The sequence below is a fragment of the Rhinoderma darwinii genome, chromosome 4, assembly GCF_050947455.1.
Source record: "Rhinoderma darwinii isolate aRhiDar2 chromosome 4, aRhiDar2.hap1, whole genome shotgun sequence".
In the NCBI taxonomy this organism is placed as follows: domain Eukaryota; kingdom Metazoa; phylum Chordata; class Amphibia; order Anura; family Rhinodermatidae; genus Rhinoderma; species Rhinoderma darwinii.
Genome location: NC_134690.1, coordinates 240,389,888 through 240,405,293, shown reverse-complemented (window position 1 = coordinate 240,405,293; position 15,406 = coordinate 240,389,888). Strand labels below are relative to the sequence as shown.

Below are 15,406 nucleotides of genomic sequence, written 5' to 3'. Positions count from 1 at the left end.
AAATAGCAAAGTTTTCTAATGGGACAAATGTAAAGTAACGGATATTTTCAATTCTTTTTGAAGCAAACATGCAAAAATAAATCAGTTTGCAACAATTTGCATCAGTTTAATTTGGATCTGTTTCGTTTATATAATACGAAGTACAGTAAAAAATAGTATAGTACCGTGTTAGCCAGAGACAATATGAAATGTTAAATACTTTTGTGTCAAAAAAGACAAACGTATAATATGTATGATACCTTTATTGGCTAACCATAAACGTTCTATATGCAGCTTTCAGAGCACACAGGCTCCTTCTTCAGGCAGTTTACAAATGAATGACTGAGAAAAAAGCACAACATTTAGATGTTACACAAAGACATATAATACAATATTATAATACAAAACACATGCTTAATTTTCAGGTCCTGTAAGTAGAACCATATCCAAAAGAAACAGTTGCAAACTGATATCATTTTATGTACTCGTATCTATTTAGTCACTTTTACATATAAAAATAAAATGTGCAGCAATAAAATCAAATATTGTAATGTAAAGGTTTGTAATGCAAACAAAGAGCATAAATTATTTAACAATTTATATTTATTTTCTTTGTATTATTTTTAGAATCTCCAGTGAAACCTCGACAAACTAAAGGTAAACTTGCTACTAGCACCCACTAATCCAACCCTTCCCACCACTTTCCACTTTCTTACATAGATTAATTTCTAGCCACAATGTTAAATTAAAATATTGTTATATGATATTACTGAGTAGTATATAATACATTGTCTTATAGAAAAGTTAGTCATGGCTCACTTAACATAAAAAAAAAAGCCCACTGATCTAACGGAAAGCTAAAGATCCACCTGCTAGGATGAGTGCTTACCAAATAATAATGTACACGGTCCTTTCATCACCTTGAGATATTTCCAGTTCTGGAGGCTGAAATAGTTTGTAAGTTAACGGTTTACTTTGTTATTGAGACTTAGGCCTCATGCACACGACCGTGTTTTTGCGTCCGCAATTCCCCCGCAAATCCACGGGAGAATTGCGGACCCATTCTTTTCTATGGGGCCGTGCACACGACCGTAGTTTTTGCGGTCCGTGCACGGCCCGGGAACCCGGACCGCAGAAAGTACGGACATGTCCTATTATGGTCCGGAGTTGCGGTCCGGGCTCATTGAAAACAATGGCCCGGCCATGTGCATGTGCGGGCGGCTTGCGGCTGACAGTCCGCTGACAGTCCGCAGCCGGCCGACACGAAAATCACGGGCGTGCACACGGCTACGGTCGGGCTACGGTCGTGTGCATGAGGCCTAACAAGAAATCAGAAAAGACCAAATGAAAAAACTGGCAATAGTATAATTTCAAATGTGAATTTAAAACATTGTACATCGATTTTAATGCTTAATTGTTAGCGTTTTTGTACATTTTAAATTACACAAAAACGCTGAGGCCACATGACGTAGTTCTGTTTTTTTGCCCTTTTTTTGTGTTTTTGGGGTCACTAGCATTTTTATCAAGACGCAGCCTGCTTCAGGTATAGCATTTTTATGGCATATTTCTCCATGGGCTTCTCTACAAAACTTAAAAAATACTGGGAAAAACTAAAACTACATAAAGTAAAAAATGCAACAAAAAACACATGTAAAAAACTTCGTACATGTGTTTTAAAATGTAGAAAAATAAGTGTGTGTGTGTGTGTGTGTGTGTGTGTGTGTGTGTGTGTGTGTGAAGGAGACCTTCTGCTATTCTAATAAATGATGTATGGTTTCGATGGAAACGCTTAGAAAAAAGCAAGAAAATAAACCTTTAGAATTCACGAAAGGTAACTGACTAACATTATATATTCAGCAGTAATGCAGAATTATTTATATTTAGTGGCTTAGGTGGCATTAGTGTTCGCAGTGTGCTGTTGCCCTTTTCTTGTGTTCTGTATAAATTTGCAGTCAAATTTGCACCTGTATACACGATTTGTTTAATTTTGTTGGAATGTGCTGTTCAAACTTTTGTGTTGTTTATGTGATTCATATATGTGGGGTTAATGACTGCCTCCATTTTTGATCTTGCACTCCTCCCATTCTGCCCTGGGTGATTTAAATTAGTTTAAGTATATGTAGGCTTAGTCCCAGTTCTGGGTGTATGTGCAGCATAGGTTCCCACCTCATAGAGGTTGCCTTGTCGTGCCAGGTGGGCTCATACAATTTGGTCAAAATGCGCGCTAAGAACCTCCCTATTGTAAGTCGATTTATCAGTAATGCATATTTATTTATATTTAGTGGCTTAAGTAGCATTAGTGTTCGAAGTGTGCTGTCACCATTTTCTTGCGTCCTGTATATATATATATATATATATATATATATATATATATATATATATATGAATGAATTTAAACTTAGAATGTGAATGTTTAAAAATGTCATGTCTAAGAAGCAATGTTAATGAATTTGTAGTTAAATTACACATATAACACAATGAAATCCATAGTAATACACAGCCATGTGCATAATATTGTCATGTTTAGAGAGAACATCTGCAAAAACCTACAAAAAAAGCAGCATTTTTGACAAAAAACAATAATAGAATAAATTATTTTGGATTAAATATTATGCTAAAAAAACACACTAAAGGAATTTTGACTACCCTGCACATGCTTGCCGCAGCTTTTGTAACGTTTTTCATTGCGTTTTTAAGCCTGAACTTTCTTGGCGTGTTTTTCGCAATGTTTTTCGCTGCGTTTTTCAGCCACGGCCATTGAGCGCCTAGGGCACAAGATGGAATGAAAAATGCTTTCTCTGCCTGCCATTGATTTCAATGGAAGTGCGGGTAGAAAGAGCATGTCGATTTTTTTTCCCATGAGCAGTAAAAAAATGACTTGCCTTCCATTGAAAACAATGGGAGGCGGTTTCGGGCATTTTTTGGCCCTGATACCGACACAGTTTCCGCATCAATATCAGTGCCAAAAAAACTCTGTGTGAACAGGGCTTAAATTCAGATGTCAACATTTAGATTTTTACATTTGGAGGCTTTGGACACTTTTTTTTCTTTTTGCTCTAAATCATTTTTATTGTTTTTAAAATGAAAAGAAAAAAAACGAAATTAATAAAAGATAGATAACACTGCCATTCTTTAACATTATCCCCCAAAAAAGAAAAGAGGATAAGGTAGTACAAACACAGTCAGTTATAAACCACAGAGACACCGCTCTGCTCAATATAATAAACCAAACTAGTAATTAATATATTTATTCACCAAGTAATGTTATCTCCATGGTGTCTACCCTTCAAGAACTCAAAAAGGGAAAATAAAAAAAAATGGGGGGGGGGGCGATTAGGCAAGACAGAAGAAAAGAGGGGAAAGAATACTTATTTTACACTATGTGCATCCATTCCATCATCTCTCTACCTTCTCTAAATTGTATCCAGACACCCCATGTATGAAGAAGCTCTTCATTCCTATTATTAAAGGCGACCATTTTCTCATGTGCATGAAATGGTTTACTTCTATAGCCCATTCATTTAAAAATAGGGACTGAGTAGATGTCCAGTGAATAATCATTATGACTGCCATAAGAAAATGCCACAGAATCCCCTTCTTTACTGGTGAGAACGAACCCGGTAAGACTGATAGTAGACCTATTTGGGGTAATATTTCTACATTATTGTTTGTCAAAGTATTAAACAATAAAAATATCCTCTTCCATATTCTATAAATAGTTGGGCATTCCCACCAAAAATTTATCATAGAACCAATAGCATTTCCACAATGCCAGCACAGTTACAACACGGAAGGGTTGAATTTATGTAAAATAGTTGGCCAAAGGTACCATCTGGTTTCAGTCTTGTAATTTTCTTCCTGTGCATAACAGGCCACAGGTAACTTATGTGCGAATATAAAGGCTTTCAGCCATTCCTCCTTAGACAATTGTATTTTCAGGTCTTTTTTTCCATGAACCCATAAAAGAGTCCGCAACCATATTGTAACGTCCGTGGTCACTGACCCCGAACTCCTTCCATCCAGTCGACACCCTTCTCTCCAGAGATGTCTACACATACGGCCGTCCTGCTCCACGGTGACCACCAGGGTGCGCTCGCGAGCTCAGTGCAGACTTAAGGAGCCAAAGCGCACATAGGTGGGAGATGGAGCTGATTGCTCCCAGAGCACCCTGGGCTGTGCCCCACCCTGAAATGCCTGAGCATTGTTGTTGTTGTACCCTAGTCTGTCTAAGCAAATGGTCTCCTAGTGTTTCCCAGTTCCCAGTGTTCCTGCCACCTGTAACCTGTAACCTGTGCTATCCTGGTCAAGTACCGTGTTGAGCTGTAGTCGTGCTGTGCTGTATATCACGCCTGTTTTTCTACACCATGCCTGGAGCCTGCCTGCTGCCTAGTCCCAGCCGAGCCTGTCCTGCTACTGTCTGAGCTACCACAGGTACACTATACGAACTATAGACTGTGACCTGTGTCCTGTGGCCAGCTGCCATACCATCAAGGCAGTACGGCCCAGTAGGTCCATGTACCTAACGTGACACAATTATCTTGATTTTGTAAGAGGTCATAAACAAATGACACCTGTTTGCTTTGGCTACTGGGTATTAGTATTACTTCTTCCAATGGAGTACGCGTTTGCCTTAGCCTATGAGGCTTCAGAAAAGATCCTAAAAAGGACCTTAATTATATGTATGCAAGCCATAGAATCCTATTTTCTGGGCAGGATTCTCCAAGCTCCATATATGCTGGTAGTCCGATCTGGTAATTTATTATTTCCACTAACCTAGTGCGGGATACCCTGACCCAGATCAAGGACGACTCAACCCCGACTGCAGATGGAAAATCTGGGTTATCAAATAAATGGGTTAATGGGCCCAGCATACATGATATTTTGGTGTTTCCCAGAATCTTCCCCATGTGTATAAGAAGTGCTGAGTAAGTAGCGGTAGGTTTTGGCAGTTATGTATTTTATTTGTCCATGGAAGAGAAGTCAAGGCCCAGGAGATCAAATTTTCCTCAAATATCACCCATTGTTTTGTATGTGAGGATTTAAACCAATCTACTAATCGCTTAAGTACTTGATGGTATTTTCGTAGGTTTGGTAGACTGACGCCTCCCTGTGTCTTAGATGACATAATATATTAAAACCTATAGCGGGATATTTTGTTCCCCATATGAATTTACTAATTGCTTTTGTTAATCTGTCAAAAAGTTGGAAGGTATTCGTATAGGTACAGGTAGGAACAAATATAGCAATCTTGGCAGTACATCCATTTTGATAGTATTGATTCTCCGAAACCATGAAATGTGTCTCATATTGTAATTGTCTAGGTCTTTCATTATACTATGTAAGATAGGAATATAGTTTAACCCAAACAGTTTCTCAAGGTTGGTGGAGATTTTAACACTTAGATATTTGATAGATGTTTCTTTGCTATTTAAAGGGGAAGGAGTCTGCTAAGTATTGAACCAGGTCAGTTGTATATTTAATATTTAAAGCTTCTGTTTTAGAGAGGTTGACCCTAAAATTACTCATCTGACCAAATATTTCCATTTCTTTCAATATAGAGGGAAAGGACATTTTTGGGTTTGTTATGTAAAATAATAAATCATCTGCATATAATGATAATTTATATTGATATTGACCCCTTGTTATACCTTCTACATCTGGGTTATTGTGAATCGCTACTGCTAAGTGTTTCATTAATAATATATATATATAGTAGTGGAGACAGAGGGCACCCCTGGCGTGTGCCATTTCCAATTTTAAGTGAGTCTGATAAAAGTCCATTGACCCTCACTCTACCTGTTGGATGTTGATATAATGCCATGATTTTACCTAGCATACGAGGTCCCAATGAGATATAAGGTTCTGTTTAAAAACATCTAATTAACCCTGTTGAATGCCTTTTCGGCGTCTATAGAAGTCAAACCAACAGGTATCAAATACTTGATGTCAATAATAATTTTGTTTGTATTGTCACGTGACTCTCGAACCTTCACAAAGTTAACCTGGTCTTCTTTAATGATCCCAGGGATGTATGGGGAGATACATGATGCCACAATTTTTGAAAAGCTCTTAACATCGACATTTATTAGTGATATTGAGTGGAAATTAGTGCACTCATTTGGTTCTTCGCCTGGCTTGGGTATTACTGTCATGTGTGATTCTAGGGTTTGAGGTATACAATGACATTCAACAGAGACTGCATTGGACATCTTTGTTAGAGAAGGTGTCAACTGAGTCATAGATAATTTATAGAATTTGTTATTAAAGCCATCGGGGCCTCAGATTTTGCCCAAAGGAAACTTTTTTAATCGCATCTTCAATTTCCTGTTCTGTTAATGCTGTTTCAAGCATTCTACTTTCCCCTTGTTCTAAAACAGAGAGTGCAGTTTCTCTTATATAGCCTTCCATTTTACATCTCAGTAACTCTGTGGGAATGTCATGAAAGTGGCAATGTATATTATACAGGGATTCAAAGTATCTCGAAATGTCTCTACTATTTCTATAGGATTAACAACTGTAAAATTTGGCTTAGTTTTTCATTTAGGGACATATGTAGTCTGTGTACATTGATGTAATGTTTTACTCAAAAAGTGTTCACATTTATCCGCACATTCTTAACAATAGTGTCTAGTATGGTTTCTAAACCTAGTATAGGATTAATCTAATAATGATGTTAATTCATATCTAGCCATAGTTAATTCTGTCAAATCTTTTACAAGTAAGCTGGATTTATGTTTTTTCTCTAATTCTCTAATATGCTCTGTCAAACGGTTGATTGTAAGCCCCTTTTCTTTTTTCAGTCTGGATCCATGTTGGATTAAAATTCCCCTTCATATGCATTTCAAAGCTTCCCATTGGATCGGTAGGGCAGTAGGGTCATGCTCATATTTTACTAAGAACTCCTTAATAGTATTTTGGAGTGAAGCCACACATAATACATCTTCTAACAAGTTATCATTCAGTTTCCAATGCCGAGATTTTTTTGAGGAATGAGGTATGTTTAGAGTGCATGGTCAGACCATAATATTGGACCTATACTTGAAGAAGGATGACATGTAAGTAAGTGATGATTTATCAAAAATAAATCTATTCATCTGTATGATCCATGTAATAGAGAGTAATATGTATAGTCCTTAACTCCCATATGTATTGCCCTCCAGACATCTATCAATTGTGCACTGTGTAGGGTAGAAAAAAAGTTCCTTTAAGCGGGAATGTGATTGATAACTCCTCCCCGATGACGCATCTAATAAAAGATCCAATACAAAATTGAAATCCCCTCCTATCACTACCAAGCCTTCTCCAAATAACTCCAATTTACATAGAAATCTTCGGCATACTTTAATTGGTTCCTGATTAGGGAGATATACGTTTGCTATCATGAATATCTTAGAGTATATTGCAATTTTAAGAAAAATGTATCTCCCCTCTACATCGTATTCAGTAGCCAGAACAATGTGTGGTAATGACTTATGAATTCCTATACTCATACCTTTGGATTTGTTTTCTGGATTAGTACTATGGTACCATGTTGGATAGTATCTATTCTTAAACTGACAAATGTGTTTAGTACTAAAGTGTGTTTCTTGTAAGGGAAGAAAATATACATGTTCCCGATGCATGTGGTAAAGGACCTGGCCCCTCTTTTCTGGTACATTCATGCCCCGAACATTATGGGAACACATCTTAATTTAGCCATATTGGGGTACAGGAAAGTGAAAAAGATCACTTACAAGAAAAAAAGAGAGGGATAGATGAGGGAAAAAGAAAAAAAAAGGAGGGGGGAAAAAAAGAAATAATCTAGACGTTTAAAAAATAAATAAGCATCAACCCCCTAATTACTAAACTAAAGGGTAAAGAGCAATTGAGCTATTTGGAGGGGTTGTCTTGGCCGGCCCTAAGAGTACCTATGTTCTACACCTTCGATAAGTATCCTTTTCCCCACACCAATTATTTTACAAACTAAGTATGTGAGATTCATCTATATTTGCTGCTCCCCTTCATAAATTATAGTGCAGCAACACTTATATAGTATCCTGTTTTCTAATGTATCTCTCTAATATTATATATATATACTATATAAATAGCACACAAGACTAGGGTATTATTCCAAGTGAAAATACTTTCCTCAACAATATCTGCCTTCAATAAGTATTTTATAGTTTTATGCTCTAATATCTAAATCGCCAAACGACGACTTCATATACATGACCAACTGACCACTTGACTTATACTTTGGGTGAAAATTAGACATCTTGAACTTGGTCAGTTCTCGTCAGTGTCATATTAAAGGCTATGTACACCCCTGAGGGCACCCTCCCTTTCCCTAATAAATAGACCAGACCAGTGCAACCACGCAAACACTCCCTATCAAAAATTTGCCCTACCCCCGGAGAAACAGTCACCCTGCACCCCGTACACAGAACAGCCGCACCGTGAGCCTCACACCGAATCTGCCAGTCCCGCAGACCCGACGAGCTCAGTGCCAGGGGGCCCCGTGCACCCCTGACACACAGGATCCACCTGCAATAGACCACACCCAAGTTATGAACCCAGATGTAATCGCCCACAGGCACACCCCACGTGCCAGAGACACGCAGGACCCGCCAACACCGAACTTGCCAGGCCCGCGGGACTGACGGACCAAGTGCAAAGCGCATGACACAGCTGCCCTACACAGAGAACACAGAGCAGCTCTAATCCAAAAGCAAAATAAACCCCCAACAAAAAGCATCCACAAAGTTACACCATCACACTGACCGATCCACTCACCCAAAAAAATGGCCCCCAGAGGTGTACACAGCCTTCAAACCCTGACATCAACCCACTAGATCGGGGTCCTCCTCCTCAATGTATACTTTGGTTTTAACGGTTGTTGTTGCTGTTGCCACGTATATGGCCATTCAGCTATACTGAACTTGGGGACATCTAGATTTTTACTAAAAGCTTTAATGTCCTCCAGTGTTCTGATAACATGTAATGTCCAATTTTGTCGAACTTGTAAGTGGAAACGGTGACCCCAAGTATATGTAATGCCTTTTTTTGTAATTTATCCAATAAAGGTTTCAATGCTTTCCTCTTCAGGAGAGTCATTCTAGATAAGTAAGCCAAAAGTTGTACGTCCGTGCCATCAATATCTATCTCTCCTTTTTCTCGTGCTTTACGCATAATTGCCTCTTTCACGTTAGTGAAATGCATTCTGCACATGATATCTCTGGGTCTATCTATGTTAGCATTCCAAGTCACCGGGGTATGATGGGATCTGTCAATTTCCAATTCTGTCTCCAATGGTTTATCTAATATCTTATTGAACAGTTCCTTTAATTTTGGGATAAGATCCTGGCCGCTTATATTTTTAGGCATTCCCCAAATATAGATATTATTCAGACGGCTAGAGGCCAGAATCTCCCTTACTTTGAAAGTCCCTGATACTGTCACGATGCAGGGTGTGGACCCATTGGGCCGTACCGCGTAGCGGGATGGCAGCTGGTCAAACAGGTATAGCACAGAGTCTATAGTCCAGAAAGGGTACCTGTGGCAACTCGGACAGTAGCAAGGCAGACTCGGCTGGAACCAGGCAGCAGGAAGACGTCAGGCATGGAGTAGCAGAACACGACAACAGCTTCAGCATGGCACTAGACCAGGACAGCACGGGATACAGGATACAGGATACAGGAGCAGGGAACACATGGGAACTGAAAGACTCTAGGAGACCATTAGCAAGACAAACTTTGGGTAACGAACAATGCTCAGGCAAAGAACAAGAGGGCAGAACCCTTTTTATAGTCTAGTAGCATTCTGGGCTTGATTGCAGACCTCCTGCAATTATGCGCGAACTGGCCCTTTAAGACCGTGCACGCGCGCCCTCCGACGACAGTCTCAATACCAGGAAGTGAGTGCCGGTGCCTCACAGGAGGACGACGCTGCAGGGAACACACATGTCCATGACCACGGCTGTCGAGGGGTAAGTCAGAACGACGGGCCGTGGCCATATACGTTACATCTAATATATAACTTGCACATAGTTTGTATATGTTAGCATACATTAGAATACATTAGCATACATTTATGTACATTAGTATATCAGTATATTAGTTAGAATATTAGTTAATATATGTTAGTATTCTCCATTAGTAGTATTGAGCCTAAAAAAAAAAACAAACATTTTTTGAGACTTTTACAAGCATTAGTTAACTTTTGTAGGCTTTGGCTTGGACCTAGACTATTATAGGATTGCAGCATTGCAGGATTTACTGGTTTGCAGGTTTTACAGATTTGCAGATTTTACAGGTTTGCAGGTTTTACAGGTTTGCAGGGTTTACAAGTTTGCAGGGTTTACAGGTCTTCAGGTTTGCAAATTTTACAGGTTTGCAGGCTTTGCAAGTTTGCAGGTTTTACAGGTTTGCAGGATTAGGCTTAGGTTTAGACGTAAACTAAAGTATAGCACGTATTTACAGGCTAGGAATGGTCACAGACTGAAGTTACAGACTAGGATCTGAGGTAATCAGGTAAGCAATTAGGGTATGTTCACACGGCGGGGGTCCGTAACGGCTGAAATTACGGCGATGTTTCAGCCTGAAAACATCCCCGTAATTTCAGCCGTACCGGCATGTGCAGGCGCTTGAACGCCGCGTCAATTACGGCCGTAATTAGCGCTGCTATTCATTGGAGTCAATGAATAGCGGCTCCAATTACGGCCAAAGAAGTGACAGGTCACTTCTTCTACGCGGGCGTCTATTTACGCGCCGTCATTTGACAGCGGCGCGTAAATATACGCCTCGTGTGAACAGACAAACGTCTGCCCATTGCTTTCAATGGGCAGATGTTTGTCAGCGCTATTGAGGCGCTATTTTCAGACGTAATTCGGGGCAAAAACGCCCGAATTACGTCCGTAAATAGGCCGTGTGAACATACCCTTAGTCAATCAGCCAGATATTGTGATAGTCAGGTAGACAAAATAGGTAAATGAGTAAAGTATACAAATAGATATATATCTGTATACTTGTGTGTTTTTGTATGTCCTTATGTAACCTTGTATCCTTTTATATCCTTATATCCCTTTATATCCTCTATATCCTTTGTATATTTTTGTGATTGTGTTTCCACTGTGTATCCGTTTGTATTTCAGTTTCCACTGTGTATTCACTATATAGCTTGTGTATCCTTATATCCTTGTAAATATCCTTATTTTTAAGCAAAATCCTGAGCATAGACAGGCATCAGTGGTAAGATATTAGTTATCAGGCATCAGTTCGTAAGGCATTCTAATTACAAATGTGCTCAATGCCCTATGCTCACAGCAACCTCCTCTCTTGATCTTATCTTCGGTCCCACTGACTCACGGTTTCTCCACAATTGCAGCCTTGCAGTGTTGAGCCATCTCGCCTGCCCAGCCTACCATTTACCCAGACAAAAGCTCCTATTTTCAGCTTATGCTTGTGCTTTTGCACAAAGGCATAGGAGGTAGCAGGAGCTCTCATTCACTGCTTCCTCTCTGCACCATTACTAGATCACACCCTGCCAGCTTTGGACACCTTTGCACAAAAAAAATATTTATTGTTTATTTGCTTTCTAAATGTAAAATTAAGCAATTCTCTAAATAGTCTTCATTATAAATGTCCTACCATTTAGCTGCTGTAGAGTCTGTGCAACTCCTTCCCATGGATGATCAACCTGATAATTTAGGCTGATGCAATCTGCTCTTTCTCGTCTCCCCTGTACACGGCAAATCAGTGTGGAGACGACAGAAAGCATCCAAGTGTTCACGGATAGCACATCAAACATGCTGAAATGTCTCAAAGTGTAGATAGGGAGGAAAGCAGAGGGGGAATCTCGCAGGCTATCAGTGTAGAGAGACAAGAGAGAGCAAATGGACACTTTCAGAAGGAGGAAGGGGAGAAATAACCCACTCCTTAGTATCAGTGTCTGTCAGCACAAGGGAGAAAAGATCCCTCATGGGTTTAGAGGGAAAAATGAGTGCAGGAATTAAGCTGTGCTGATAAATGAGAGATAGTGAAGGCAGCAGCATCCTGGAGTCACAGACCTCACATCCAGCATGTTATTTCGGGAGGGACTTGTCCACATGGGAAAAGGATAAAACTATAAGTAGGTTGTAAACTTCAAATCAGGGGGTCTGAGAAAGAATGATAGAATAGAGATTGCAGCCTGAAACTAATTAACTCCAAGTAACCACTAATACAGTATATGTAAAAAACATTTTATTTTCCATGTCAAAGGTGTCTATATTCTTTAAAATGAGAGTCAAGTAAGGTTGTTGAACATTTGGCTTGTAAAAAATATTCATAATTTCACAGTTTAACATAAGAATTAAAGAACAGAAATATACTATTAATAATTATGTGCCATCACAAAAAATAGATACGGGTAAGAAAAGAAACATTTTACTTATGCAATATTTTTTTCAAAGAATATATCAATGCATACATTATGTTGTGAAAGTTTTATTTTTTTGTTGTAGTAAGTCTTTTGTAAAGTCTTATATTTAGTATTCATGAAATGCAAAAATTAGCAAGTTTCAGAATAAAGAAACAGAAACCATAAGACAGACAATAATAACTATCATTTAGTTCATAATTTTCCATTAATAGGATAAAATATTTAGAAATACAGTTGCAAGAAAAAGTAAGTGTATTTCTGCATTTATTACTAATAAAATGTGGTCTCATTGTTATCTAAGTCATAATTATAGACAAACACAATCTAACTAAACTAATAACACATAAACAGTTCTATTGTTCATGTCTTTTATTGAGCCCAGGATCACCCAATGTCTCTTCAGCTTGAGGCCATGGACTGCTGCCCTTACATTCTCCTGTAAACTATTTTGACACACATTTGAATTTATTGCTCCCTCAATGATCACAAGACATCCAGGCCCTGAGGCAGCATCCAAGCAGCCCCAAACCATGATGCTCCCTCCACCATGCTTCACATTTGGGGTGAGGCTTTGGCGTCTGTATGGAGTGTTGTATTTTCTCCTCCGAACATAGTGTTGTGCATTTTGTGCTAAAGAGTTCCAATTTTGTCTCATCTATACATAGAACATATTCTCAGAATCATTGTACAACATCCAGATGGTCTAGGGCAAAACGTAAGATGGGTTGCAAAGTTTTTTTTGAACAGCAGCGACTTCATGGTGTCCTTCCATAATTACCCTTCTTGTTCAGTGTTTTTTATAATAGTAGACAACTGAACAAAGGTTTTTTTGCAGTTTGTAGAGTCTTCAGTGGGCCTTTTGCTGTTACCCTTAGGTTCTTTCTTACCTCTTTCAGAATTGCCCCTTTGTGCTCTTGGAGTAATCTTACCGGGACACCCACTTCTAGCAGAATAGCAACAGTCCAAAATTGTCTCCATTTTATAAATGGTTTGTCTAACCGTGGATTGATGTACACCCAGGTCTTTAGTAATGATTTTGTAGCCTTTTCCATTTGTGTCTGTAACATGACTTGTGAAAGTTGTTTGCCCCGGAGCATGGTTTACACTAACCAATCTTTCTTGAGAAAAAAATTTCAGTAACTAGGCTTTGTGTGCCTTTATTTAATCGGCAAAGCACCTCTGAAACCCACATTTCCAATCTCCTTAATTGAAAGTAATTTTTCTAATTAGCTCTTGAATAAGTCATTAAGACAGAGGTTCACTTACTTTTTCTCCCTACACTGTTAATGTTTACTCAATATGCTCAATAAACGACAAGAACAGTACAACTGTTTAAGTGTTAGTAATTTAGTTAGATTGTTTTTGTCTATTATTGTGACATAATCAAAACACATTTTATTAGTAATTAATGCAGAAATCGAGTTAATTCCAAAGTGTTCACTTATTATGTCTTCATCTTATATGCTTTTAATAGTATAATGCATAAGGGTTAATAGGAAAACAAATACTGATGCTTAAACTTTTGAATTAACAGATAAAACATTGGATGGACCAATAGTGCTAAAAAAAGGTTAGTAGCAATAGCAGTAATAGCATAGTGAGACACACAACCTTCAACTTGAATATAGTATAATTATAAATCCACGTTGAAGCAACACTGTTAAAAGGGGGATACATATATTTACTGGCATTTACTGGTAAGTGTTTGACCAGTCCCTTGGTTTCCTGTTCATCCATAAATGTGCATGCTGCTTTATGTTAATGGCGATAGAACAGCTTCTAGCCGATCAGATGATTGGAATTTTCACTGCAGGAAAAGAGGAGTATGCTAATCTCGAACAGACCCTAATATTTAAACAAGTTTACACAGACGTGAACGCAAAATCATATGAATAGATATTGCTCTCAGTTTGTAAAACATGAGCAGTTTGTTTATAGTGCTCTGATACATAAACTTTTTACTAAAAGAGCATCTGTCACAAGACCATCACTGTTTGTATATCTATAAAATCCCTGATGAAGTAGAATTCTGTTGATTCATTTGCACCCCCCAAGCAGCACCCTAAAGGCTCTTTTACACCGGTCGATAAGCGGCCGGTGCAGGGAGTGCAGATCCACGAAAACATTACTCCGATCACTCGTCCCCATCCATTATTATCATGTCGGCAACGCGTCTCCCTGTTTACACAGGGAGATGTACTGCCGACAACGATAATCTTTAACTTTTAAAAAATTATACGACCAGCAAATGGTCGAGCGCTTGCTCGGTCATCTGCTGATCGTTCCCCTGTTTACACAGGACAATTATCGTCAATGAGCGTTATATTATATTATCGCTCGTCTGCCAGATAATCGTCCTGTGTAAAACCCCCTTAATTGTCTATTTGATCTGTATGCAAATAAGCACTTCTTAGCCCTCACAGTCAATCAGATATACAATAAGGGCTCATGTGGCAGTAACTTCACCTTGTATAGAGTAATACAAAAGTTATGAGTCTATGCGGGTAGAAGTTATATCCACATGAGCCTACTTGGCGTATATTATTGACTGAGCGAGCCAGATTGCATACAGTGCAGAAGATAAAAGAAACCCCCAATCAGAGGATTGAGGCTTTGTTTGATGGGTGTGGAGGCAACCATGGACTTCACCTTACGTAGGCCTCTCAGATGCCCTAACAGTGAGGCTCCATTTTCATGACATATACCCTTTAATATCATTGAGCTTGTTAACATTGTGCATTTCTGTAGATATAGGTCATTAATTGAGGTCTGTCATTATCTCTCTTTGAAATTCCAGTGGCAAAACCTGAAAAAGAACCAGGAGAAACAAAGAAAGGTAATAATTTAATACCTAATTTTTAACATAACTAATTTAAAGGTCTTCTCTCATTAAAATACTGTTCTGTGTTTTTTGGACCAATCATTTCAGAATGATATAATTAAGATCAATATCTTCATATTGTGATACTCTGGGATTTGTATTTCATATAAAGGTCCCATATGAATATTCATTAGGTGTTTAATATGTGAC

General features: G+C 38.6%; 1 long non-coding RNA gene across 1 annotated transcript; it reads left to right on the top strand.

Annotated features, from left to right (window-relative positions):
- The first annotated feature begins 604 nt into the window (after positions 1-604).
- LOC142761061 (uncharacterized) lies at positions 605-15,198 on the top strand. Its single transcript, XR_012883491.1, has 3 exons — positions 605-636; positions 13,910-13,945; positions 15,173-15,198. It is a non-coding gene; the product is annotated as an uncharacterized LOC142761061 (long non-coding RNA).
- Positions 15,199-15,406: the final 208 nt, after the last annotated feature.